The sequence below is a fragment of the Zalophus californianus genome, chromosome 10 (assembly GCF_009762305.2).
Source record: "Zalophus californianus isolate mZalCal1 chromosome 10, mZalCal1.pri.v2, whole genome shotgun sequence".
In the NCBI taxonomy this organism is placed as follows: Eukaryota; Metazoa; Chordata; class Mammalia; order Carnivora; family Otariidae; genus Zalophus; species Zalophus californianus.
In genome coordinates, this window is record NC_045604.1 from 49,080,448 (window position 1) to 49,094,968 (window position 14,521).

The 14,521-nt window shown below is 40.8% G+C and overlaps 1 protein-coding gene across 8 annotated transcripts in view; it reads right to left on the bottom strand.

Annotated features, from left to right (window-relative positions):
- The window catches only part of RASAL2 (RAS protein activator like 2), a 355,523-nt gene that overhangs the window by 172,144 nt on the left and 168,858 nt on the right, over positions 1–14,521 (bottom strand). The window lies entirely within an intron of this gene.

A 14,521-nucleotide genomic window follows, 5' to 3' on the forward strand; every position in this document is an offset into this window, starting at 1 on the left:
AAGGCCTAAGCCATGCAGAAAAAAGACAGTGGTTATTTTTTATGTTTTAGGAAGGAATGACCCATTATGATCTTTCCTGTGGAAATTTATACTGACTATATCCAGAAAAAAAGAAAGAAATGGCTTCTATTATCATATACTTTGTCTCTAACATATCTAAGGAAGAGAAAAATAAAATATATCAAACTTCTTATTTGGGCCTAAAATTCACTCACACAACTATTTTGTCAAAGTTTTAATGTAGATTCTTTGTTTCCCATTCTTAAAATATGATCAAAGGTTTTATTCAAAGTATCACCCTTAAAGGTTAGGGCATTTAACCCCCTGACTCAGAATATTGAGGGAGAACAGTGTTGACTTTTATTCTAAACCTGCATTTCTTAAGAATATTTTACTTTTACAACACTATCAATGGATTCTTACCTAAAATATTTTTTCAAAACCTACTGATCTACTCTCTGAAAATTAGAGGGATCATATTCCAAATATCTTCAAATGAACAAAGCTGGAGTTCACAAATCTTAGAACACAGCCAGAGAATCAGTTTTAGAAAGTCAATTTTAGAAAAGCAATCTTGTTCTTTCTGATTGCCCTAATTTAGTTTACTAGTTCACATTTGCTTGTTTATACTGAACAAGTCCTTAAATATTACATATCTTCCCAGTTTTAAAACATGAGAGGAATTTTTCTTTTTTTTTTTTTATTTAACCTCTTTGCCTTTATACTGTGGTTCTGAATGCTCTTTTTTTCCTCAGGGGAGTGGGGAGGATGGGTCAAGTGCTTTAATTCATTCAACTCTACGGATTTATTTATTTGAGAGAGAGAGAGAGAGAGAGAGAAAGAGTGTGGATGGGGTGGGAGGGAGGGAGAGGGAGAGAAAACTGAAGCAGACTCCACGCTGAGCACAGAGTCCAACACAAGAATGGATCCCAAGACTGCGAGATCATGACCTGAGCCGAAACCAAGAGTCAGACGCTTACCCCACTGAGTCCCCCAGGCACCCCTTAATTCATTCTATTTTAGATAAGGAAAGAACATAGTGAGGTGTAAATGACTTCTCGGGTATCTAAGACATGTTAATAACAAAGTCAAACCGAATCTCTGACTCCTAGTCCTCTTTGTTAGTTCCAAACTATCCATGACAATGAAGAGCAATATGGCACAAATAAATCAGGTTACCTAGAAAACATTATACATATAACGTATACCTCTATATTGTCTGACAAAATCTCCTTTCATTTTGTTTAGAATTACATAGGAATTAATTTTTATTTCAATCTGAGTACATACAGATTACACAGATAGTCAAGTACAAGAAACCAAGATCACACTAATAGCAAAAGAAAGCAGACCTGGGGCACCTGGCTGGCTCAGTTGGTAGGTAGAGCATGCAACTTGGGGTTGTGAGTTCAAGCCCCATGTTGGGTGTGGAGCCTACTTAAAAGAAAAGAGGGGTGCCTGGGCGGCTCAGTTGTTAAGCGTCTGCCTTCGGCTCAGGTCATGATCTCAGGGTCCTGGGATCAAGCCCCGCATCAGGCTCCCTGCTCCGTGGGAAGCCTGCTTCTCCCTCTCCCACTCCCCCTGCCTGGGTTCTCTCTCTCGCTGTGTCTCACTCTGTCAAATAAATAAATAAAATCTTAAAAAAAAAAAAAAAAAAAGAAGGGCGCCTGGGTGGCTCAGTTGGTTAAGCGACTGCCTTCGGCTCAGGTCATGATCCTGGAGTCCCGGGATCGAGTCCCGCATCGGGCTTCCTGCTCAGCAGGGAGTCTTCTTCTCCCTCTGACCCTCTTCCCTCTCGTGCTTTCTATCTCTCATTCTCTCTCTCTCTCAAATAAATAAATAAAATCTTTAAAAAAAAAACTTAAAAAAAAAAAAGAAAGCAGTTCCTTAAAAATGCTTAAAAAATGTTCGGGTCTACTATATCCTTAGAAGGACTTTTTAATCCTTTTCAAGAAAAAAAAAATACTTCCTCAGCTTTCTTATCTCCTTAAGCAGTGGCTCTCAAAGCAAGTGGGTGTCCATGCCCCAGCATCAGCATCACCTGGGAAACTTGTTAGAAATACACATCCTCGGGGCGCCTGGGTGGCTCAGTCGTTGAGCGTCTGCCTTCGGCTCAGGTCATGATCCTGGGATCAAGCCCCGCATCAGGCTCCCTGCTCAGCGGAGAGCCTGCTTCTCCCTCTCCCACTCCCCCTGCTTGTGTTCCCTCTCTCACTGTGTCTCTCTCTGTCAAATAAATAAATAAAAATCTTTAAAAAAAAAAAAAAAGAAAGAAAGAAAGAAACACACATCCTCAGGCCCTACCCCAAACTACCAAATCAGAAACTCTGGGGGTGCAGCCCAGAAACCCAAGTTTTAACATGTCTGCAATTGATTCGTATGCTTACTAGGGCTGAGAATCGCTGCCCTAAGGTGGTGTTTCTTTCCTTCCTATCCTGGCTAAGCTTCTCAAAGTGTCATCCCTAAGAGAGGTTCTCAACCTTGGCTGCAAATTATAATCACCTAAGGGAGCTTTAAAAAACACTGACGCCTAGACCACTCCTAGGCATTCTGAGTTCAGGGGCTGGAGTGTAGCCTGGGTATTGAAATTTTTAAAATTTCCCAGGTCACTCTAATGTGCAAGCAAAGCTGAGAACCACTGATCTATTCTCAGGGCCTCCAGCTATAATTATTTGTTTACTAATCCTTGACCACCAGTACTATGTGGTGTGGAGGTATAAATGTGGAGACATAAATAAAATCACTTAGCTTAACTAAATCTCAACTTCTGCATTTCTCAGGCAGGATCTTTCTGGTCTCTCAGCTGGATGCCTGGGGTGGTAAGGCTTTAAAGAGGTTTCTCACTGGCAGTGCAGGTCTCTGTCATTGTTCAGTACAACACTAGTATCTCTATTTTGTTCTCAACACTTCAGTCGCTCTCTGGAAAACCTAGGTAGTCTTGCCCTGAGCATGTGTAGTCTGGCCCTTGGCCAAAGACTTGCCAGTATCCTTTCCAGCAGATTCTAGCACCTTCACCTGTAGAATTCTGCTCTCTGCCTCCTCAGTTCAGTGGGACTACCGCACTATGCTTGGACTTCAAATAGAAGAGCACAGTTGGGAAATGGTACACAGCAGACAGCCAAGGCAATGGAGATGATCACTGTCTTTGGCTGTGTACTGTCCAATGCCTGAAAACATTATATATAAAAACATATAATCTCTAGTTTTATGGTGGTTTTTTTTCTAATAGGAGGGCAAGTCTTGTACCAGTTAGTCCATCACGGCTGGTGCCAAAACCTCTTATCATCTCTTATCCAAACTACTAATATGGTTTCTTCATTGGTGATGTTCTGCCCCTTAGATCTGTCCTCTACATTGTCATCAGAGTATTTCCAAAATGCAAATTTGATCATATCATTGTGAGGCTTAAAGCCCTTCAATTGTTCTCCTTCACCTCTAGCAGTGGTTTTCCAAGGCGTGACAGCATGTTTGTGTGTGGAAGTTTGTGATGACAGGGAGGTATCTCTCTGCTTCCACCAGAGCATAATTCTGTGTTTATCTGCTATATAGGGCTTCTGCATAAGCTTCTCCACAAAGCAAAGGTTCTGCTAAAAGAGTGTTTTAAAACTACTATCTTATAGAGTAAGTGCAAACTCCCTAATACAGTATACCAGGTTTTCTACAATCTGGCCACTTCATTCAGATTTTAAATTCTAGGAATACCAAATTGCTTGCATTTCCCTAATATATTCCCTATTTTGTAGCTCAGTGCTTTGCTTAGTTGGTTCTCTCAGCCTGAAATATCTTTCCTTAGTTTCTCATCTATACCTGCCAAGCAAACTCCTATTCATCTTAACCCTTTGGACAGGCATCACCTCTTCCAGAAATCTTCCCCTTCCACTAATCCCCTAAGGGAAAGTTAAGGTATACCTCCTTGAGGTTCCTCCAATAATAGATCCTTCTCTGTCAGTTATTACATTGAATTATAATTACTCATTTGTACAACTAATATCTTGTCAGTAGCTTCCAAGTCAATAGCTTATACCTTAAAAGTCAATCCCCAAACCTTAAAATAGCTCCAATCCACAAATGAATGAATGAAAATTTGATAGCTAGAGATGGGGGCCATGTTAGGCAAAGGAAAAAACCTATCCGCCAAGAAGTTGTAAACCTATGACTTTTGCTTTGTTTTGGAACAGGGGGTAGGCCAATTTAGCAAGAGCCTCTAGAAGTGTGGTAGACTATAGAACACCAAAATATATTATGATTGCATTGGGAGGGTTTTAATACCAGGTCATACATAATTCAGGAAGCACTGGGAAACTATTCCAGTTTTTAGATCAGAGGAATGGTTGTCTCTTCCTTGGTCTGTCTCCTTCCTATCTCTCCCTTTTCCAAGACATTCCACAGATTAATATTCATAACATATAGCTTTGATCAAATCGCTTCCTTATTTAAGCTTCCCTTGGTCATGTCCCATTGCCAATAGCATCTTAATAACACAGACTACAGTCCTTTAGAATAAATGAATTTATTTCTTTTATTCTACCAAGTTTACTTGTGCTATTTATCAAATGCCATTTAAAATCTGTCTTATTTCCACAACAAAGTTTGGTATGGGGGCTAGAGAGGGGAAGGAACTGTTTTATTCTTTGTAACTCCTAACTAGTGAATGCACAATACAGGGGCACATTATGTATCTGCTGAATAATCTGTAAGTGGTTCTGAAGGAAATATTACCCCAGGATAAATAATAGTTGATTTTTGGCTGTTTGCACAAAGCCTAAATGCTATTTTCATCAATATATCTGAGTGTAAGTATTGCTTTCCAAAAGCAATAAAAATATTCTAAGATATTTTTAAATTACATTATTACTACCCTGCTGCCTATACGCTACCATCCAGCTTTCAAAATTCCAACTACAGAAAGCAGAGTCTGAATGGAGAAAAAATGGAGCCAGGTTTATCCTTCCGAATGGCTTATTATTGCCAAAAGAAAGAAACTCACAAATTCAGCTTTCTTTTGTATTTTTATGCTGGCTGTACCCCGAAGGGGTTCATGATTGTCCTCTCTGCCATTTCCCTCCACTCCTTAATCTCTCGTTTACTTGGTCTTATCTCTTGCAAGCAAAATGGAATTCAAATGGCCTCCTACACCCTCTTTGAACTGGGTTGGTGCCAAGCCAGCTGGGTGCTTTGCTGGCATCCGGGCAGGAAAGTATATTTCATAACACATAAGCAATGTCTATTTGGCACAATTTGCATGAAGCAATTTACTGAACCAATGAGTCATTTCTCAAGGTGATACTCCTGGCAGACTTCTCTTTCTCTTTCAGCGTTCTGCCCAGACCTACCCTTCTGTTATATTCTCAAGTTGGTAAGTGGTGTATTTAACACTCTTCCCATGTATATCCCCCAAGCTGACTTGTTCCCATTTCTGACAGGAAACATGCAGAGTTAAGAGAGAGCACTAAAAGATCCCACACACTGAATACATGAGTGATACTAGACTAATATAATCCTCCCACATTCCAGCAGTGCCTGGCTAAGGCTTCAGTTTAAATCCTTATAGAATCTCTTAATTATCTTTTGAACACAGCAATAAACACCCTGGTGATTAGTTGATTAAGGTTTAAAACAGCCTTTTTAGGTAATTTTAGCAGGAAATCCCTTAAACTCCTTGTTTCAGTGAATTCTAAATTTTCAATGCATAATTCCAAAGGTAAGTGTTATACTCTTCATGATAATGTGGGTGAAAGGTAGAAGCGTGACAGCATACTCTGATCCTTCCACCAAAAAAGTGGCTTTCTAATCCTTTCCTGTAATGAAATTAACAATATATTAAGTTTATCATTTAAGTAGCAGGCACAGCAATGGCTTTACATTTTATCAGAGATTTAAACCAGTTTTTCCAACTTAATGGCAGAACACACCTGTCTCAGGGCATTAAACTGTCTCTGTATCTGCTTTGTACCCTCATCATCCCTTCATCATCCCTTACCAGGTCTACTGTAATAATCTTACTTCTCATGTACTCATGTAGTTCCTTCCAATCCCTTCACTCAATTTTCCATATGATCAACAGAGTTACTTTTCTAGGAAGCAAATCTGATGATGTTATTGCCCTGTTAAATACCTTTCCATGGTCTAAATCATTTCCAGGATAACATCCAAATTCTTTAGCATGGCCTTCAAGGCACTTTATTATTTCGTTCTTGCCAGCTATCAGCTATTTTTTTCTCCTCTTGCAAACTTTATTCCAAAAATTCTGAACATTTTGCAGTTTGCCAAAGAGCTATGTTTCTTGATTTTGTATCCTTACACATACTTGGGACTATCCTTCCCTACTTTTCCTCCAGCTGAGCTTCTATTTGTCCCTAAAGACATGGCTCAATCATAAATTTCTCTGTAAAATCTTTCTTGGCGTTCTTCATTTCACATCACAACCCACCCAGGCAATATGTCAGTTAATCCTTCCCTTATGGTTATATTATAATTTTTGAAATAATTTATTGAGGTGAAATTCACTTAACCTAAAATTAACCATTTTAAAATGAATAATTCAGTGACATTTAGTACATTCACAGTGGTGTATAGCTATCACCTCTGTTGAGTTTTATGGCTTTTAATTTACCTCAATGTGTCCCCAAATAGACTACATTTTTGCAACCACAATACTGCACACAAAATAGATGCTCAATAAATAAATAAAAATGAATCAAATATTCAACAATGGAAAAGTACCTTATGGATTATTTTTCTCCTTTTTTATTACCTAGTTTTAGAAAAAATATGGAATTAAGCCTCATGTTCTGGGAAGATTTATAACATAGAAGGAAAAGATAGAAAAGTCTCAAATTTATATTAAGGAAATGGCTATTCGGGATCAAAGTTTATAATTTGCCTTTTAAAAAATCTATTGGACAAATATTTATTGAGAATTTACTTAGGTGTCGGAAACTTTTCTAAGCACTGAGGAAAACAGCACCGAACAAAACAGACAAAATCCCTGCCCTAAAGCTTACATCCTCATAGGGGAAGGGATACAATAAACATAATAAATTAATTATAAGGCATTTCAGAAGGTGGTAAATGCTATGGGGAAAAAAATATCAGAGCCAAGTAATTAGATCAAAGTTTTAGATGGGCGATATGAGGAGGGGTTGTAATTTTAAATAGGTTGGTCAGGGTGGGCCTTACTGAGAAGGTGAGCAGGTGTAATGTAAGTAAAGAGCTGAAGGAGGGGAGGATGTGAGTCACACAAATATTTGAGGGAAAAGCAAGGCTAAGGCCTTGAGGCAGGAACATGCTGATGCTCAAGAATCCTAACAATACCAGAATGGCTGGGACAGAGTGAGTTGGGGAAGTTTCTGGCCTTGAAAACTTACAAGAATGGAGTTACCATTAATGGAGATAGAGATGGCCTCTGGCAGGTTTTGGGAGGGAAAATTAGGGGTCCAGTGTGAGGCATGTTAGAGATGACTATTTCTCCAAGTAGGGGTGTGATAGGAAATGGATATATGGGTCTAGAGAAGAGAGAGGTATAGACCTGAGATGTAAAACTAGGAATCACAGCACTAGAGGGTACTGAAAGTCTTAAGACTGGATGAGATTCTCAAGAAGTGAGGCCCAAGGACTGAACTCTGCAGCACTCCCCTGTTAGGATTTAAAGAGAAGAGAAATCTGCAAAGATGACTCAGGAGGAGGGATGACTCCAGAGAGGCAGGAGGAAAACTAAGAGTGCATGAGGTCATAGAAGCCAAGAGAAGAAAGTGGTTCTAGAAGGAAGGAGTAATAACTGTATTAAATGCCACTGATAGATGAAGTAGGATGAGAATGGAGAACTGACCCCTTCATTTAGTGAGGTGGAGGTCACCAGTGAGCTTAACAAGAGTATAAGTGGTGTAAGAATCTGATGGAGCAGAGAATGAGAGAAGAGGAATTAGAGACAATGGGTTTAAAAGTTTTCAAGAATTTTTAGTGTTAAGGGATGCAGAGAAAGAGGAGTGAGATTAATCCAGGCTTATTTCTTCATTTAAGATGGGAAAAATAATAGCATGCTGATGGGGAATGATCCAGTAGAGAGCAAAAAATTAAAGACATAAAAGAAGCAGGGGAGAATTGCTAGTGATCCATACTTGAATAGGCGAGAAGTAATGGAATGCACACACATGGAGGGGCTGACCACTGGATTGTAGACAGGTCAACCATAGTTAAGAGAGACAAATCAGGATATAGGGAAATGCTTGCTGGTGGATGGGCAGACATGGTATATGGTAATGAAGTATGCAGAAGTTCTCTTCTGGGTGCTTGAATTTTCTCAGCGAAATACACAGCAAAGTAACCAGCTACAAGAGGGTAAGAGAGAAAGGATTAGAATAGAGGAGATGTGAAAAAAAGTCATTTTATAATTTTTTAAAAAGATTTTATTTATTGGGGGCGCCTGGGTGGCTCAGTCGTTAAGCATCTGCCTTCGGCTCAGGTCATGATCCCAGGGTGCTGGGATCGAGTCCCGCATCGGGCTCCCTGCTCGGTGGGAAGCCTGCTTCTCCCTCTCCCACTCCCACCTGCTTGTGTTCCCTCTCTCGCTGTGTCTCTCCCTGTCAAATAAATAAAATCTTAAAAAAAAAAGATTTTATTTATTTATTTGAGAGAGAGTGAGAGACAGAGAGAGTGCATGCACAGAGGGAAAGAGAGAGGCAGACTCCCCGCTGAGCAGAGAGCCTAATCCCAGGATCCCAAGATCATGACTTGAGCAGAAGACAGACACTTAACTGACCGAGCCATCCAGAGGCCCTGAGAAAAAGTCATTTTAGAAATCATTTTGGGGCGCCTGGATGGCTCAGATGGTTAAGGGTCTGCCTTCGGCTCAGGTCGTGATCCCAGGGTCCTAGGATCGAGTCCCGCGTCAGGCTCCCTGCTCCTTGGGAGCCTGCTTCTCCCTCTGCCTCTCTCTCTCTCTCTCTCTCTCTCTCTGTCTTTCATTAATAAATAAATAAAATCTTAAAAAAAAAAAAGAAATCATTTTGGATTGTGCTACTCAAAGTGTGGTCCAAAGTCTTGTGTAAACTGTTACTGGTCTGCAATAAATAATTTAACAGTGCAGAAATTGAGAAGTGTGCCTCATGTGATCAATGGGTTTCACTGTACAGCTCACTTTCCATGAACATGTACAATTTTCATGATTTTATTTCTTCTTGTCCTGTGTTATGGTTATTCTGTGTATATTTGTTGAATTATAATTTAATTTTGGTTAAATCTAATTAAAAATTGGAACTTGTGTATTTACATCTTTTTAAAATTTCAATTTTCTTAACTATTCATTTTATTGTATTTTGTTCACAGTCAGGTGGAGAAAACACTGGTCCTTCACCACACATAGATTGAGAAGCATTAGTTCAGGAGAGCTGAACAATAATTAAGCTAGGAAAATGTTTTGTGATTTCCACGCAGCATTAAGGGCTCACATGAGGTTTGCAGCTATTAGTTTAAAGACCGTCAGCATGATGGATCTTCTGCAGACACATTATGCTGCATGGAAGCAGGGCAAGACAGAAGAGGGGCAGGATTTGATTGGGGAGCTGTCGCATTGCCGAGCAAGCATGATAATGCATGAGAAGGGCAAGGAAATAGGATGCAAGGGAGTGATCAGAATGGCTGACCATGGAATTCAGGCTGGGTGAAGAGGGAAGAGAGGGTATCAGAGGTCTAAGGGTCAGAAAAGATTATAGCATCAATGGACCATGGGTCTCAAAAGGACTGAAGGATTGCTGGAATAAGGGATGAGCTAGAAAGGCAGAAGGTGATGAGGAGAGTGTAAAATGAGTGAAATTGAGCATATGAAGAAGTTGTAGCGATGAGGTGGGGTAGAGGAAAAGATTCTTGGAGGAGAGAGGTCAAGGACCTCAGACCCAGTGTGTTGGAAGAAGCGTCTCTGCAGATTTTGGAATCATCACAAAATAAGGCCAAAGTAGTGTTGAAGCTAATGATAATGAGCCAGGAGCTCAAATCAACAAAAAATGAAAAGGAATGACTGGGGGGTTGGAAGAGGAGAAGCAGGATTTGGACTTTTTAGGGAAAATGAGGGAGGGCAGGAAGCAGTCAGAAAGAGGAAGAACAACTACTACAGGCAGTGTGGTATGAGGGCTGTGGGAGGAAAAAGCCATCACTTGACAGGACCTCACAGAAGATGGTGTTCTCAGGGAAAACACAGATTCTCTTGAAACCAAGAAGTTAAGGGATGCCTACAAAGAACAGCTGGAAGAAACAGCTGGGTTTGCTGATGATGGACTGTGGCTTGCAGAGGGTATAGTGATAGGGTTTTAAGAGGTGGTAAAAGATGAGCAGAAGGCAGGGACAGAAAAGAGGATTTACAGAGCCATATACAGACTGTGGGAGATGAGGGGTTCCCCATTTGTCCACGGCTACTCAGGATGACTGGCATAAAAATAAGAAAAGTATGCAAGATATTGTTTCCGAAAGTTACTCCTCATGGACAGTTATTTTATGAGACAAAGGGGGGGCGCAGCCCTGGAATACTCAATTCATCAGTAATCTTTAATCAGTGGATTTCATTTTGGTTCTAGATAAGGCATGTTTCTTGACCTTATGTTCTCTATCCTGACACTATTTAATTTCTTACAGTACTAAATTGAATAAAAGGTAGATAAGGGCAGAAAGATAGCAAATGATCTATTCATAACACTCCTTATTAATAGCTCTGATAAATGACTGCTGACAAAGCAGGTTGGTTAAAATGAACATTTTCAATTATCTGTTTATTCAAATCAGATAACTAGAAATCTTTTATACTAATATTCACTCCACCAATTTTTATTATGTATTAACTTAATATAAACACAGCAACATGAACTAGACTATCTCGGAAAAGGCTGACCTTTATTACATTATTGTAATAAAATAAAACTTAATAAAAATAAAAAAATAAAACTTAAAATACTGGAAAAGGGTCACGGGTAGGGAGATGGTAACAAAAGTAAGGCAGATTTTTCAGTAGATGGAGAAAAAGAATAAGCATCATAGGGAGCACCTGAGCTAGGCCCTCGGAAGTAAGAATTAAAATAAAAGAGGGGCGCCTGGGTGGCTCAGTCGTTAAGCGTCTGCCTTCAGCTCAGGTCATAATCCTGGGGTCCTGGGATCGAGTCCCACATCGGGCTCCCTGCTCAGCGGGAAGCCTGCTTCTCCCTCTCCCGCTCCCCCTGCTTGTGTTCCCCTTTCTCACTGTCTCTCTCTCTGTCAAATAAATAAATAAAATCGTTTAAAAAAAAAAGAACTAAAATAAAGGAACTAAAATTCTTTTCTTGTTATTACCTTGGCTTTACTATATTAAAGACTGCTGAGCAAGAGAAGGGACAGAAAAGAAAAGGGACAGAGAAGAAGGAGAAGAGAAAAGGGAGATAGGGATCCATAGCCAAGAGCTGAGAAACGTACTTGCTGTTCACTGCTCGCCTTGAACTCACTTCTCAGGAAGGATGACTTACTAAACTGATATTTTACCTACAGCTTTTTAGGTATTTACCTCTATTTTTGGCAAGTAATCTTTGTCCTTTGTTGAGCCAGATCTTTTCTTCTCCTTCCCTCCCATTAATCCCTCTTCTCTGTCAAGATCATATTCACTCATTTTTTTTATGCTGTGGAGGTAGGGGGTAAAGCGGGGTTATGGACCTCCCAAATCAGAATGATCTCAACTCTCTGATAGATCAGCAATAAGCAGATGAGTCATTTGGATGTGGAAGGACTTGTACACTGTCACAGTTTGAGTAGAGTAGTAAACAGCATATGATAAGCTCAAGGGTTTTCTTCATTTAGGACAGAGAGTTTACCTAGAGCTTGATGATGGGCTAACTACATTCTGTTAACCTCTCCAGATGTACCCGCGGCCCTTCTCTCCCTCTGGTGCAAGAGCAATCTTGTTTTCCTCTGGCTTCAAGTTACGTCTGGCTAGTAGGTAACAACTGGCAAGAAATCAGAAGGCAGGAAAAGAGCTGGAGGGTTTCTTCTCCTTTGCTTCCTCCCTGCTGGCCATCTTTGTTTGGGCAGAAGCCGTGCTCTTCTGTGTAGTGCTACAGCAACTGCCAAGCAGCCCTCTCGTGCAACCCATCCTCTGGTTTCCAGAAGCACCGCTCCCTCCTTGGCCCTGAAAGTCTAGGGTGATAACAAGATTTCTGCTGTTACTAGTTCATGGTGCTTCACACTCTTTGGTGGGTCCCTTATGCTGTCCATGTCTCTGTCAATAGTCCCTTCATTAAACCTCTCTCAGTGAATCCCTGAGAGTGCCATCTGTTACAGTAGCTACACGGACATCACGTCCCATAGCTCTTCCGAGCAATTTTTGGAGCCAGGTCTACCAAATCCAATCTGTTCTCATTCCAAAATATTCAACTCAATATCTATTTCACTGTTCCTCAGTGAAAATCCAACCCTATCTTGCTGAACTCGTTCCTTCATGACAACTGGATATCATCATGATGCGAGCAACCCTTTAGACTTACAGGCATACAGGTTCAGTTCCAGATCACTACAACAAAGCGAGTCTAGTGGATTTTTGGATTTCCAGTGCACATAAAAATTGTGTTTACGTTATACTGTAGTCTATTAAATGTGCAATAGCAGTATGTCTAAAACACAATGTACATACCTCAATTTTAAAAAACTTTATTACCAAATAATGCTAACCATCATCTGAGCTTTCAGGGAGTCATTATCTTTTTGCTGGTGGAGGGCCTTGCCTCGATGTTGATGGCTGTGACTGATCAGGGTGGGGGTTGCTGAAGGATGGGGTGGCTGTGGCAATTTCTTAAAGTAAGACAACAATGAAGTTTGCCACATCAATGGACTCTTCCTTTCTCAATTTCTCTGTCGCATTCGATGCTGTTTGATAGCATTTTACCCACAGTAGAACTCTTTTTTTTTTAAAGATATTCATTTGAGAGAGAGAGAATGAGAGAGAGAGAGAGAGAGAGAGAGCGCACATGAGAGGGGGGAGGATCAGAGGGAGAAGCAGAGACTCCCTGCCAAGGAGGGAGCCCGATGTGGGACTCCATCCTGGGACTCCATCCTGGGACTCCAGCATTGTGACCTGAGCTGAAGGCAGACACTTTACTGCATGAGCCACCCAGGGACCCTAGAGTAGAACTTTTTAAACTTGGGGTCAGTCCTTTCAAACCCTGCTGTTGCTTTATCATCTATGTTTATATAATATTCTAAATCCTATGTAGTCATTTCAACAGTCTTCACAGCATCTTCACCAGGAGTAGATCCCATCTCAAGAAACCACTTTCTTTGGGCGCCTGGGTGGCTCAGTTGGTTAAGCGACTGCCTTCGGCTCAGGTCATGATCCTGGAGTCCCTGGATCGAGTCCCGCATCGGGCTCCCTGCTCAGCAGGGAGTCTGCTTCTCCCTCTGACCCTCCCCCCTCTCATGTGCTCTCTCTCTCTCTCTCTCAAATAAATAAAATCTTAAAAAAAAAAAAAAAAAAGAAACCACTTTCTTTGCTTATCCCCAAGAAAGACTCCTCATCCATTCAAGTTTTACCATGGGATTGCAGCACTTCAGTCCCATCTTCAGGCTCCACTTCCAAGTCTAGTTCTCTTGTTATTTCGATGACATCCACGGTTGCTTCCTCCTCTGAAGTCTTGAATCCCTGAGTCATCCATGAGAGTTTGAATCAGCTTTGTCCCCAAACTTCTGTTAATGTGGATATTTTGACCTGTTCCCATCCATGAATCACAGGCATTCTTAAAGGCATCTAGAATGGTGAATCCTTTCCAGAAGGTTTTCAATTTACTTTGCACAGATCCATCTTTGGCAGCTATAGCCTTATGAAATATAGTTTTCGGGTTTTGTTTTTTTGTTTTTTTGTTTTTTTGAGAGAGAGAGCATGAGCACACACACAGGTGGGGGAAGGGGCAGAGGAAGAGGGAGAAAGAATCTTAAGCAGGCTCTGTGCTAGGCATTGAGGCTGGATCTCACGACCCTGAGACTATAACCTGAGCCGAAATCAAGAGTCAGTCGCTTAACTGACTGAGCCACCCATGAAATGTATTTCTTAAAGAATAAGACTTGAAGGTCAAAATTACTCTCTGATCCATGAGCTGCAGGATGGACACTGCGTTAATTAAAACAACATGAATCTTGATATACATCCCCATTAGGATTCTTGGGGGACCAGGTGCATTGTCAGTGAGCAGTCATATTTTGAAAGGAATCTTCTTTCCTGAGCAGGAGATCTCAACAGTGGGATTAAAATATTTCAGGAAACCGTGTAGTAAACAGATGTGCTGTCATCCAGGCTTTGTTGTTTCATTTCTAGAGCACAGGCAGAGTAGATTTCGCATGATCCTTATGGGCTCTAGGGTTTTCAGAATGGGAAATGAGCACTGGCTGCAACTTCAAGTCACCAGCTGCATGAGCCCCTGACAAGAGAGTCAGCCTGTCCTTGGAAACTTTGAAGCCAGGACTGACTTGTCCTCTCTAGCTATGAAAGTGCTAGATGGCATCTTCATCCAATAGAAGGCTGTTC